The sequence below is a fragment of the Mustela lutreola genome, chromosome 10 (genome assembly GCF_030435805.1).
Source record: "Mustela lutreola isolate mMusLut2 chromosome 10, mMusLut2.pri, whole genome shotgun sequence".
NCBI lineage: Eukaryota > Metazoa > Chordata > Mammalia > Carnivora > Mustelidae > Mustela > Mustela lutreola.
In genome coordinates this window covers 47,698,542-47,712,177 of record NC_081299.1, presented here as the reverse complement: position 1 = coordinate 47,712,177, position 13,636 = coordinate 47,698,542, and the positions used below count along the sequence as shown (strand labels likewise).

Genomic DNA, 13,636 nt, shown 5'->3' with positions numbered 1-13,636 from the left:
CTCTGGTCCTTGTTGGGGAAAGCCACATTAAACACAGTCATGGCTGGTGCAGAGTAGGTGCTCTGTAAGTTTCAACTCTTATTAATATTTCTGTCTTTCTTGCTTGACAGCAAGGACTGGGTCTTCTCCTCAGTGCCCAGACATATATGGGACGGCTTTAACAAACAATAGTAGAATGAATGACTCAGAGAATCCCACATGCCCTGAATTGTTTTGTCTCTATGCAGCCCTCTCCCCTCCCCACTGGGTTTGCCCACTCTCCAGTATTCCTTAGAAAATGGGTTTTGCAGCTTCTGCTTTCCATTTGGTGCCAGTGCTGCTTTCTTGGTCAGAGACTCCCCCACCTCTTGCCAGGCTTCAGTTCTTCCTATCCCATTCCCCATCCCCCCATAGCTCTGCTTCAGACCCAACCTGCTCACTCCTCCTCTGCTTCTGATTCCTCCAGATCTCCTGTTTTCTACTGAATTAATTCAGAGGACTTCACCCAGGGGTTTTAAGGTCCTCTAGCATTTGGGTCCCCCACAATCATGGATGCACTTGTCCCTTTCTTGCTGCTTGACTGTGCCCTTCTCTAGCATGGAAACCCCCTCACCATCTTAACCAGCCATCTACCCGAAGCACTCACCTGCCTGGACAGATGTTTGAGTCCCCCCAAGATTTATCTGTTGAAGCCTTAACCCTCAATTTAACAGCATTAGGAGGCTAATTAGGGGGCTAATTAAGTCAAGATGAGGTCATGAGGTTGGAGCCCCCATGATAGAATTAGTGATCTTTTAAAAAGAAGATACATCAGAGCTTCCTCCCTCTGGCTTTCAAGGACCCAGCAAAAAGGTGGCCCTTGGTGAGCCTTGAAAAGGGTCCTCAGCAGACCTGACCATGCAGGCACCCTGATCTGAGACTTCTTACCTCCAGAACCATGAAGGAAAAACATGTCTCTTCTTTAAAACCATCTAGTCTAGGATACTTTGTTACAGTAGCTGGAGCTGGCTAAGATGCTGTATACCAGGTTCCCATTCCTCTAGTTCTTCAACATTAGCTACCTCCTTGCTGAGAACATAGGAGTGGGAGAGAAAGAAGAGGGAGGACACCAGCCTTCACTGAGCACTGGGCGAGGCAGCACCAAGCTTTCGAAATAAGTGTATTATCCCTATTTTACAGAGGAGGACGCTCAAAGAGGAACAGCAAGGACCACAGCCACACAGTCACAAGGCGAGGATTTGAACCCAGGTCACCGAGACTCTGGGATCTGGGAATCTCTGCCTCCCTCCCAGGCTCGCCAGTGGATCAAGCATATCACTGAGTAAGCACTTTAGAGCTGTAAAACACGGCTTGCTCATGTAAGTGAAGATGTTGTTGTCTGGGCTTAGAGAATGTTAAAGGACTTCTACAAGCCTAAGGAATTGCGGTCATTAAATTTTCAACAGCCTCCAAAAAGAACGACCTTTTCCTGTGGATTCTGCCCATGTAAAAGGTCAGCGAGTGTTGGCTCTCTCCCAGAGTGTTATCAGGGCAGTTTCCAGGAACAAGGCTGGGCATGGGGCAGTCACTCAGCCAACCCTTGTGGGTGGGTCTGTTGGTGGAGAGGGGCTCCCAGCCCCCTGCCAGCCTGCAGGGTCCCCTCTCCTGGGGGGCTCCACCTGGTGAGGTCGGCAACCTGTCTTAGTAGAGCCAGCAGGAAAGGGGTAGCCTTGAACTGCCTTGTTGCCTGCCACCATGGGCCCTGCCGGCAGGACACACACTCCCAGGCCTGGGGGTGTCTCAAACTCTAAGTAAGCTTGAGTTCAGGCTGACCGCCCACCCAGATTTCTTCCCCTGCAGCCTTACGTTCCCCCACGCTCCCCCCATTGCACTAAGGAACCCATGGCCAAAAACCACTGGACCTCTTGCAAGGGTACAGTGAACCAAGTGACCTCTCACCTCCCTTCCAGTCACATAAGCCTGGGGTGGATTAAGGGAGAAAATAATTTTTCAGCTAAAACTGTTTTCTCCTTGAAGGCAAAGACTGTATCATTCCTTGACTTGGCCTTATAACTAGCTTCCTCTCCATGCCCTTGGCCCTCAGCCGAGTCAAGAGCACAGTCATTGCCCTGAATCACTGCTACAACTTCCTAAAAAGTATCTCCCTGTGCATCTTGTCCTGTCCCAGCTGGACTCAGAAGCCAGACCGGTGCTTCAAGATGGACTGAATTCCATCTCTGGCTTTTTTATAATTCTTCAACTGCTCTCCTTGATGGATTTTGAGATCTGACGTTTTTCCAACTGCTCAAGTCTCCTAACTTATCCCTTTATCCCTTGTGTCTTTGTTCCCTACTCTCTGGCCTCCTCACCGTTCCCCCACCACAGGTGCCTCCCCTGCGCTTGTCTCCCTGCTCCTGGCACCCTCCGCTTCCCCGCTACTCTTCTCCACAGCCTGCAGGTCTCTGGCACTAAGACAGGGAACCAGTCCTTTCCTGGAAAACCTGCATCTCGGGCAGGTGGCCTCCTTGGGGCCCCGATGGCGCTTCTTCACCCTGTGTTGTAATTTTCTGGTACACTTTCTGTCTTTCTCACCAGCTGTAAGCTCCAGGCAGGATGCGCCCATTTGCCTGCCTATTGTCATCTTTTAGCGTCCAGCCCAGTAAGACCCTCACTCACATAAGAGGCCCTTCCTGGATCCGTTTTCGTTCCACAGAGCAGGACTCTATTCTGAGGCCAGAGTTGCCTTCTTCAGAGCCTGAAAGGCTCAGTTGCAGAAGGCCCCCCAATGTGGAAGCCATTAGCGCACTGCCCACCCCCCACCGCTCTTAACTGAATTTGCTCAAAACAGGCAGGGGGCCTTTGACGGCACCTGAATCCTATTACAGAGCTTGGCCCCCACAGCCAGACATAATTGGGTGGCCTCCCCCGCCACCCATTTTTAGCAGGATGACCACCATCCCCTCCCCTCCCCTCAGGATCCCTGACTGCCTCCCTGCCAGCATGTTCTGAATGTTGCCGCTGAATGGGCAGCTGCGGTCACATTCAGGGAGGATGAGGCAGAGAGACTCACTTCAACTCTGACATTCAATCTGTCCCTTGTGACTCAGGTTGCCACTTACCGCTGGGGCTGCAGGATGCAAGCAGGGATAACCCTTTCATTAGCTATGTGTGACATGGGAAAAGGTCAGACAGGCGGGCTGGACTGCTGAGTCACTGAGTGCAAGTGCCCACCCCCTCCGGCTCCACGTGGTTACTGGCCCAACTCAATCAGCCCCAGGTCCTCTCGCTGAGGCCGGTGTGATGCATGGCATGGGTTCAAGTCAGGGCAAGCAGGCAAGGATGTACCTTGTCTACCTCTGTAGAGGGAGGTGATAGTGATAAAATATGGTCGGGAGGAAAGCCTGCTGTAGGTCAGACACTCCTGAGTTAGGATCCCAGCTCCGCAGCTCGCTAGCTGTGGCACCCACCACAAACTGCTTAGCCTCTCTGACCCTCAGCTCCTCCTCTACCAGGTGGAGGTAACATTACCTAATGCATTGTTGTGAGACTTCATGAGGCCGAGTGTGTAAGCAGTTGAGCAGAGTGCTTGGCCGGCAGTAAATGGGCCGTGCCGTGAGGGTTATCAGTGAATATCCTGGGCTCTCAGGAGATGCTCGCTTCCCCCCTCCACTCCCCTCCCCCAGTCGCCAGGTTCTGGCCCCTGCTGCCCACATCTGCAATCATGCAGTCCCGACTTTGGAACATGGAGTGAAAGTAGGCTGAGGTGGGAAGAAGCAAAAGGAACTGAAGGGCTGGTGACATTTGAAAAATTTCACTATTTCAGACTAACAAACTATTTCCTCAACTTGAATGATTCCTGGGCAAGTTTGTCTGAGGGGAACCAGATGCACAGGTGGGCATGGGGACCACAGGAGCCCAGAAAGCAGGGTTTTATGGAGGCAAGTTTTTGCCTTAGAGAGCTAGGAAGAACAGAGCTCTAAGACCCCCGAAGCACACACACTTCCCTACGACTCACTGAATTCGGACTGAGGCTATGCCCTTTGCTCTTGGCTCAACATCCTCTCCCTGTTCCTCCAATACTTCTAACCCTCTGGAAAGAGAAAAGACATCACAGGACTCTTTGGATCAACATGGAGAAGACCGAATACGCTCAGCGTCAGTTGGCAAGCTGGTTAACCTCCCTTGTAACCTAGCTATCTTTAGCCTCCTTGATGCTATTTTGAAATGTCAAACTAGCAAATAACTGCTTCCAGAATGGTTCTGATCTGGGATGTGACAGGATGCTTGGGGGTGGGGAGACGAGGAGGAGGTGGGGACGGTAACAAGCCTTCTGGTAGAGGGTGAGATAATGCACTGACTTTATGACTGCCAAGATTCCCTCCCTTCTTCTCTCCTAGCCACTTTCTCCAAGGGCTGGCCCATTTAAAGGGAAGTGGGGCATTGAGTCCCACCTGGGCCTAATCTGGAGGGATGTCTGCCTATCTGACTCTGAAGCCAGAACTGGATGTCCCATTAGCCAACAGAGCAAATGGACTCTTGGGTGCCTAGCCCAGTTCTAAAAATGTTTATTCATTCACTCACTCATTTATTCATTCAACAGTTTTTTTTTTTTTTTTTTTTTTGAGTAGCAACTACGTGCCAGGTGCTGTACTAGGCACTGGGGATGTGGAATCTTGAAAAGGTTACTATCCACTGGAATCATTTGGGGAGTCAATTAAAACACAGCTGCCCAAGCTCAGCCCGAAGAGTCAATACAGGAGGTTTGATGCACACCTGTTCTGATGCAGGTAGTTCAAAGTGTATGAGACACCCCCATCTAGCTTGTAGTAACCTTTGTTTCCTAAGAGGCTCCCCAGTGTGGAAAGCTAGGGATATAGAAATACATGTTATAGCCCCAGACCTTGAAGAGCTCACAGTCCATAGTATCCAAGAGAGACAGAGAAATATCATTTCAGGTGCTAAGGGCTCTGTTAGGCCCCATGGAGGAGGTAACTAGCTCCGGGAGAGCTGGGGAGGCTTCATAATGGAGGTGATATTTGAGCTGGTTCTTGAACATGAGTTCTTCATATAGAAAGAGTGGGTGCAGGAAGTAGTTTCCAAAGACAGACTTATCAAGGTCTCACTCCTATCCCACCTTCTCTTCTGACCATGGGAATGAAATGCCTCACAGGAGTGGGGCTCTGTGTTCCCTGCTCTTGACTCATGGTGGGGGCCTGTGACCACTTCCACCCAGAGGGTGTGGCAGAAGTGATGCCTGGGACTTCTGAGGCTAGGAGACCACCAGGCCATACGGCTTCTTCTGGGCTCTTTCTCTCTTGGGACGCAGGCCTCAGAAGCCCTGAGCTGACCTGTGAGAAGTCTGGCTTTCCAAAAGCCGCCATGCTGTGGATACCACGTGGAGAAGCCGCAGAGAAAAGCTATAGAGGGAGAGGCCAAAGGAGCCCACCTTTGGAGAACTCTAGGCCCCAGCCTTTGAGCCTCCGCAGCTGACAATGAGTAGAACAGGGAGGAGTTGTTCCCTCTGAGCCAGCCTACACTTCAGCTTTGTGAGTAGAAGAAATGTTCTGCTTTCAACTGCTCCCTCTCGGGGTGCTTCACTGTGCATTAGGCACCTGGAAAGGGTTGCAAAGGGATTCTGGGAAGAGGAAATGATTGCGGTTCAAAGGCGTGGAAGGTGAAAGGTGTGTCAGCTCTTTTTGAAACTTTGTATCTCATGTAGAGTTTAGGGGACTTGGTTTACTATAGACCAAAATGTACAATGAGGCCACCTGTGTGTTTGCCTCAGCAGTGAGGTCCCTGCTCTTTCCCCAGGCCTCGCCTCCCACGCACTTGGCGACGTCCCAAATCGTCATACATGGTTTCACCTGTCCTGTCTTTCTAGTGATGTAGTTTTAAGTGTGTGTGGGCGGGGGAGGGGGGCACCCTCTCAGTTCCTAGGGAAAGAGTTCAGAGGCTGTTGAAACTATAGTGATTTGGGTGTCATTCAGTCTAATAGCCTCTCAGTTCTGACTGCATGGACCACCGTGTCCGGAGCAGAGCAGGCCGCTGACCATAAGACCGAGTGTTTGAATGAGGCCAGTGTGTGAGTAATGACATCAGAACCAGGGCCTGCATCTATGGCTCGTGGGATCCCGGAATCCTGGTCATGGGAGAGATCTTCACAGCAAGCCTGTCGATATCAAGCAGCTACATCTGCTTACACACCTCTTCTAGCAATCATTCCTTCCTGTTACAAAGTTCTCTTTTTGACTGGAACCCTGTTGTCTTCCCATGAGGGAACAGAAATCCAGTCCATGAATGAGGAAATGGAAGCTCAGGAAAACCACCTAGCTACTGACTGATGTGACCCCTTTGATGAATGCCTTTCCACTCCCATAGACTATGAACCCTACAAATGGAACAGGAGCCCACCACTTCTGTACCTTTGCCCCACTGTTTCCCCACCTGAAATGCTTTCTCCATCTTCTCTCCTTTGAAGTCCCTGCTTTAAGCCGAACTCCTATGGGAGACATCGTCTATACGGTGTAAGACCCCAAGGATGAAGCTTGTGGCTGAACACTGATGTGTGGCCCTTTACTCCACAGGGCTCCTAGGAATCTGTCACCCCAGCTGTCACTCACTGGGGGCCCAGGTTCTTCCCCAAGTTCTCCTGTCACTGTGGCTCTGATATGACCACAACATTCAGAGTCCAGTCCAGCCAAGTACGAGAAAGATCTTTGTGCTCCTCAAAGGTTCAATATGGCAAATTGTTTGAATAGGAATTAGAAATTATACTGAGAATTTCTTTCTGTAGTTCCCATGAATTCTAGGGTTCTGTCTTTTCCATGATGCCAATAACAGTCTAAGGCACATTTTCCATGATCACACCTGCCTCTGACCCTGTGATCTCTAGTTGCTCCTGAGTAGCCCATTACATTTATATTACCTCCTGTGGGGCGCCTGGGTGGCTCAGTGGGTTAAAGCCTCTGCCTTTGGCCTCAGGCTGTGATCCCAACTTCCTGGGATAGAACCCCCCCCCCCCCACCTGCATCGGGCTCTCTGCTCAGCAGGGAGCCTGCTTCCTCCTCTCTCTCTGCCTGCCTCTCTGCCTACTTGTGATCTCTGCCTGTCAAATAAATAAATAAAGTCTTTATATTACCTCCTGCATGGCCCAAAACCATTCTCAAAATGCCTGATTTAGAGCTTATGCCATACCTTCAACGTAATAAGGCTTATTTATATAATTTTTTTTTTATTTTGGATCTCACAATTAAATTTTTATTTGATTTCTTGGAATTCATATGCATATAGATGAGATGAGATGCCTATTAACACATGAAATAAGGAGAGTTTCTTGGGTTTTTAAGGAGAGAGGCTTGTGCCAAGAGAAGTCTGGCAATTTCCTGAAATAAGTGGAGGTATTTCAGGGCCAATTGTTACAATTGGAGAATCTCAGCCAAATGATAAAGTCATACTGGAGAAATTAAAACTGTTGTGGGTCAAGGTAGTTGAATTGATGGAATGAGCACTAACTCCACAGGCAATGGCTTCTAATGAAATGAACTATAAACCCAGGATCTAGGTTGTCAGTTCGTCCATCTGTCCATCCATCCATCCAGAAAGAAAGAAAGAATCATTCCAGGCAGATGAATAGCATATGTTTTAACCCAGCAGTAAGAAAATGTATAGCATATTTGGGAGAAGATAAAGAGGTTCCATATGGGGGCGCCTGGATGGCTCAGTGGGTTAAAGCCTCTGCCTTCAACTCAGGTCATGATCTCAGGGTCCTGGGATCAAGCCCCACATCAGGCTCTCTGCTCAGCAGGGAGGCTGCTCTCCCCTTTTTCTCTCTGCCTGCCTCTCTGCCTACTTGTGATCTCTGTCTATCAAATACAAAAATAAAATCTTTGAAAAAGAAAAAAGATGTTCCATATGAATGAGTTCAAGGATGGGGGTGGGTCAGGGCAACAAGAGATGGAGTTTGCTGGGTAAGCAGAGGCTAACTCTTAAAGGACTTTATAAGCCTTGCCCTAAAGTCTGTCTTTAAGGCAATAGCAGGGTTGGGGTTGGTGGTATTGAAGAGATGCAAGGAAGGGAATACTTATGTTATTTCATCAATTTATTATGAAAATACTTGAACATTTCAGGAATATTTTTGGAGCTCCTCATACTCTTCATGTTTTGGTGGTCCTGAGTTGTAGGCCAGAGCCAAGAATTAATTTCATTTCTAACTCAAAGCATGACTTGGGGAAATTGCTTCTTACTTGGGGTCCTTAGTTTTCTCACTTATAAAAGAAAAAGAAAAGGGATGCCTGGGTGGCACAGTTGGTTGAGCACCCAACTCATTTTAGCTGATTTTAGCTCAGGTCTTGAACTTGGGTCATGATCTTGAGTCATGAGATGGAGCCCCACACTGGGCTCTGCACTTGATACAGAGTCAGCTTGAGATTATCTCTCCCTCTGCCCTTCCTGCTCATGCTCTCTCTCTCTCTCTCTGAAATAAATAAATAAATATTCAAAAGAAAAAAAAAAAAGAGAAAGAAAGAATGAATGAAAAGAAAGAGAAAAAGAAAAAAACAGAAAAGCGAGGGGATTGGCAAGTTGAGCACACTAAATAGTTTTTCTTTACTGAACCATTCCCAGAGGGTCAACTAGATTTCAGTAGGTGTGATTAATAAATTACAAAAGATAAACAGAGTGCCTTGAAAGATTTTATGTCCTTATTTAAATTTTACCTGTCTTTACAGCCTGCCGGGAAGCCTATCATTCAACCCTTAGCAATAAAACAGCTTTGCACAAATGAAGACAAAATAAATCAGAAGCCGTATGCTTTTAAAGTCACTAAATGAAAGCCCAGCATGCATGCTGCCTCCTTCCAAATTAATCACTGGATTAAATGCAAGACATGCACCCCAAATCAATAGCTTGTGACAGAGAACTCCTGCCTCTGCTTCAGGAAAATTCCACTTCCTTTCAGATGTTGTCGCTTGAAATGTCAGGAAGTCTCCATTCATCACCCACCCTTGAAAAGGCCACCATCACCATACTTCACATTTCCTTGCTGCATTTCTTCAAGGGAATCAAGGCATAATTCCTAGGAAGCGTACTCACTGTTATAGCCTCTTGTGGAGGCTGGAAGAGCCAGGGTGCCGAGGGGAGATGTATAGAGATGCCTGAGTTAGAAATAAGAAAACTAAAGTGTAAAGATGGCCAAAGTCTTGTCCCAAAGTCCCAAAGAAACAAGACTCATTTATTCCCTCGGATGGCAACACTGTGCAGTGGGAAGAAGATGGGCTTAAAAGTTTGAGAGATGTGGATTTAAATCTTGGATCTACCACCACCCTGAGCTTTGTTTTTCTTATCTATGAACTAGAGGAACTACAAATACAGTGTGTCACAAGCTTGTGCAAGTTGTGTAAGGTCTCTGTGCCCGAGCATCTTCGGTTGTAAATGAGGTCATGGAGGTTAAATGTCCATCCCATTGTCACAGCTCATCTCATGATGAGAATGGGGTGTTTCATCTCCAGATCAAAGCTCTACCCACTTTCTCTGCTTTTCAAAACTCAGTTCTGCCATCACCTTCTCCAGTAGCTCCCAGATTGGTTTACATCCCTTTTGCTCTATCATTACAATATTATTAATAGTAATTAAGAAAAAAGTGATAATGACAACACTAAAAATTAACACTTATTGATCATTTACTATATGACAGGCTCTGATTTACTTGAATTTACTCATTCAGTTCTCAGACCAACCCGAAGTGTTGCTGTGTTCTACATTTTACAGAAACTTACGTAGCAGAGTTTACATCAGCTACCCAAGCTCTCGTCAGTGGTAAGCAGAACTGCCCTATCTCCCAGGACATCCTGGGCTTCACTCTTTGTTGATGTGACAGACTCATCAAGGTCTAACTCGCATCCCACCTTCTCTTCTGACAATGGGAATGAAATGCCTGTGACTGTATGACACTGATAATTCTCCTTATGTGACTTTCATTTCTACTGGACTTCAGGTTCCCCTGAAATAGTGACTGAGTGTTATCCAATTTTGTATTCCCAAAGATTAGCACAGAGTAGGTGTTACTGAATTTGAAATGAAAGGAAATTGACTCATCATGCAAAGATAATAGGCTCCCAGTATTTAATACCAAGGGCTCTGAATTGAGAAGGTGACTTCCTAGGTCAGAATGTTGCAGAGCTAGACATCATCTCACACGGAAGGGACTCAGACAGACTGGGACAAAGCAAAGACAAGAGCAGTACAGATGAGACAACCAAAAACAAAACCAAAAAAAAAAAAAAAAACCAAAAAGCCCCAAAACCCACACAAAACTCTCCCATTAGTCACACAAATGAAAGACCCTTAATAGATGCTTGATGTTGCTGGAAGTTACCCTCAAAACTTCAGTGCATGGTGTGTATGGTTGTCAAACACAGCGATGCCAAGTAAACTCCAAAAGAAAGCAGTCGTTCTCAACAAATTCTTGTCAGTATCACAGTATTGAATTGAAACTTCCTGGGGGTATTTGTAGAGATGGATTTTAGGACTGAGGGGAACTCATTGCAGGCAAGATTCTGATAGTCATGGCACAAAAGAAAAACCTATAAACATATAGAAAGGTGCTCAACTGCCTATTATTCAAAGTTTGAAAAAGTTACAAAGATCAACAATATAAAGGCTTGTGAGGCCCTGAGGAAATGGGTGTGATTATACCTAGTTAGTGGTGGGAGTAAAACCTTGGAGTCCTCACCAAAATTCCATTTGTAGGACTCGATCACAGAAATACGTGCACATGTGTTTGCAAATATATTTTCAAGTGTGTTCATTCTAGCCCCATTTTTAATAGTAAAATAATTAGATGTTTCTAAAGTAGGGATGTGGTTTCAAAATTATATTCATACAATGGTTAGGGAGTGATGACAACAAATTCAGTGGGTCCATATGTGTTGAAATGGAAAGATGGCCAGATTCTAGCAACCAAAACATGAACCCTTGTCTCCACAGGAGGCCTTTAGTAGTCTGCTCCAGCTCTTTGTTCTGATTGGTCCATGTCTGTACCGTACCAGACACGTAACTAGGTGATTATAAGGGATAGGAACGGGAAAGAAAGGGTTGGATGGGACTTTTTTTTCCCATTTGTATCTGTGGCTTACTCCCTTTCTTCCTTCCTTTACTCTTTCGGTATAATGAACATGCATTTTTTGTTATCGATATTACTCTATCTGTTCTTTTTTAAAAGTTCTGGGATCCAGTGATGGCAAAGTCAGACTCCTGATGAGCTTTAGTTCAGTGTGGGCATACTGTGTGTTACAGTATAATAAAAGTATGGACAAAGCCTCGTGTTACTAGAGACAAAAATGCGAAACAAATGACATAGGCCTAGAAGCACAGGGGGAGATGTTACAGAGGAGGGTCTAAGATTCAGCCTGAGCCTTGACCTGGAAATAGGAAGTCTCTGAGGAGGTCTCAATGAAGGCAAAGCTTCCCCAGCGGAGGTGCACAAGGGCCCAAACCTAGAGGCATGGAACAGGTGGAGTATTGTGAGTCCATAGCTGGAATGACTCCCTTGGTGCTCAGACAGTTTTTCCTTCTTGGGATGGGGCACCAGAAGAAGCACAGTCTGAGGAATAGCCCACATTGAACTCTAGCTGGGGAGCAGCCACCGGGGAAGAAGCCGAGGAAGCCAGGATGAAAGGTTTGCTCGTTGTTTTCATCTGACCTGCTGTGGAATGTGGCTCATAACTCATCTGCATAGGCAGCTCTTGGAGTGGACAAAGGAAACCCAGCCAGTGGAAATTCCTGGGAAACTGTGGTGGGGCCCAAATAGGAAATGCCAGTCAAGAGATTTTACTGGTGCTAAGCTCAAACACTGATGTTGGGGCTGGGCTCCTCAAAGATCCTGCTTGTTAACTGCAAAAGAGACACTTTGGCAAAAGGGGTATAGATAATAATCAGGGTCCCATTGATACCATCCTTTCCAACCCTTTTGCTCTCACAATCTAACTTGAAGAAACTTTGAGCCAGGGGTGATTACCCACATTTCATATACCTCAGAATTGAGACTCAGGGAGATTTAATGACTTGCTCAAGGTCACATAGCTAAGGGAGACTGGATGACATCAGAAAAACAAAAAATCTACTTTTGGAATGATACAAACTTGATTTAAAAATTTTATTCCATAACTCATTATTTGGGGTGATTTTGGCCAACTTACTTTCCTCTCTGACTCTATTTTCCCATATGTAGACTATGGATAACATTATCTACCTTATAGAACTGTTAGAAAAATGGAGTGAGACTATATATGCTGTCTACTTGTTACCTATTTGCCCCTTTCTTAAGTCACTCAACCCTAATTTGGAATTCAGGGGGAAAACAAATACATTCTGTTAAAATGTTCCATTTCCCAGCTTCCCTTGCATTTGAGATTGGCCATGTGACAGAGTTCTGGTCAATGAAATATAGCAGAAGTCTCTAGAAAGTGTATCTCATCCTAAATTAGAAAGTTAAACCTTTTTAGGAAAAACCTTTCTTCTCTGCTTCTCTCTTCTTGGAATGGAAATTCATTCCAAGGAATAGAAGAAATGCAGATTCAACAGTCATCTTGGAATGATGGAGGAACTCGTATCCCTGATGGTAATATTGGACTGCTTTTTCTTGGACCTGTCATTGCTTGAGACATAGACATAGACCCTTGATAGTTTAAGCAGCTTGAAGCTGTCCATATTCCTTTTGGACTCATCTAGGCTTTGACTTATCATACATACCCAAGGAATCATAGGCATTTTGATTAGAGCACGGACCTTTTTTTGAGGTGGAGGAAGAATTCAAGCCCCTGTCTCCTACCCATAAAAGAGCATTAACCTGCCCAACCAACCCCACTTCACATTCAGGTGTTCATTTCTCTCTTCTCTTCCTTGCTTATCGCCAAAGTTAGCCCTCTTCACCTGAAGACCAGTCTCAGTTCAAATGAGATAAGAGATATAATATCCCTAGCACAGTTCCTGACACACAAGTGTAAAACAAGTGGGATTTATTTTTCTTGAGTCAGGAAGTTATAAAGCAACCTCAGCAAACTGGAATCTTTTTACTTTAACAGATACGTATAGAGCAGTTTAGAGGGTCTCCTGATCTATAAGGTAAAGAAACTCAAGCAGCTTTAGCATGGCATTAAAGGCCCTAACTTCTGCATGCAGCTCTGGGTTTCTCTTTCAGAGTCCCTTGATAATGTCCCTTCCCTTGTCACAATAGGACCATAAGGTTTTGCTTTCCTTCTGCTATAATACTCACGTGATCATAGTCACTGTGTCTACCTCTCCCACTAAAGGTGAAGCTTGAATCTCATTTATCTCTGACTCCCTGGTAACCTTGCACAGCCCAGCACTTGATAAATTACTACTGAAGAAGGAAATACGTCTCTAGTCAGTGCCTGGAAGTCGAGTCATGTGGAGGTCTTGGCTTTTTCCTGAACACAGCTGCGCATTTCCATGCTTCAGAAGCTTTGCACATGCTCTTCTTGTTGCTTAGATTTTTCTTCCTCCATTTTATGTCTGTAGGATTCCTACTCACCCTCACACAGACACCTCAAACATCACCTCTGCCAGCTCTCTCAGTTGCCCTCTGTTCTCTCTTAAGGCATCTGATGCTACTTCTGCCATCGCACGTAACTTGCTGCTCATTATTACCATGATTTGTCCA

At 46.1% G+C, this 13,636-nt stretch overlaps 1 protein-coding gene across 1 annotated transcript in view; it reads right to left on the bottom strand.

The window, feature by feature from the left end:
• The window catches only part of LOC131809266 (uncharacterized), a 226,839-nt gene that overhangs the window by 45,322 nt on the left and 167,881 nt on the right, over positions 1–13,636 (bottom strand). The window lies entirely within an intron of this gene.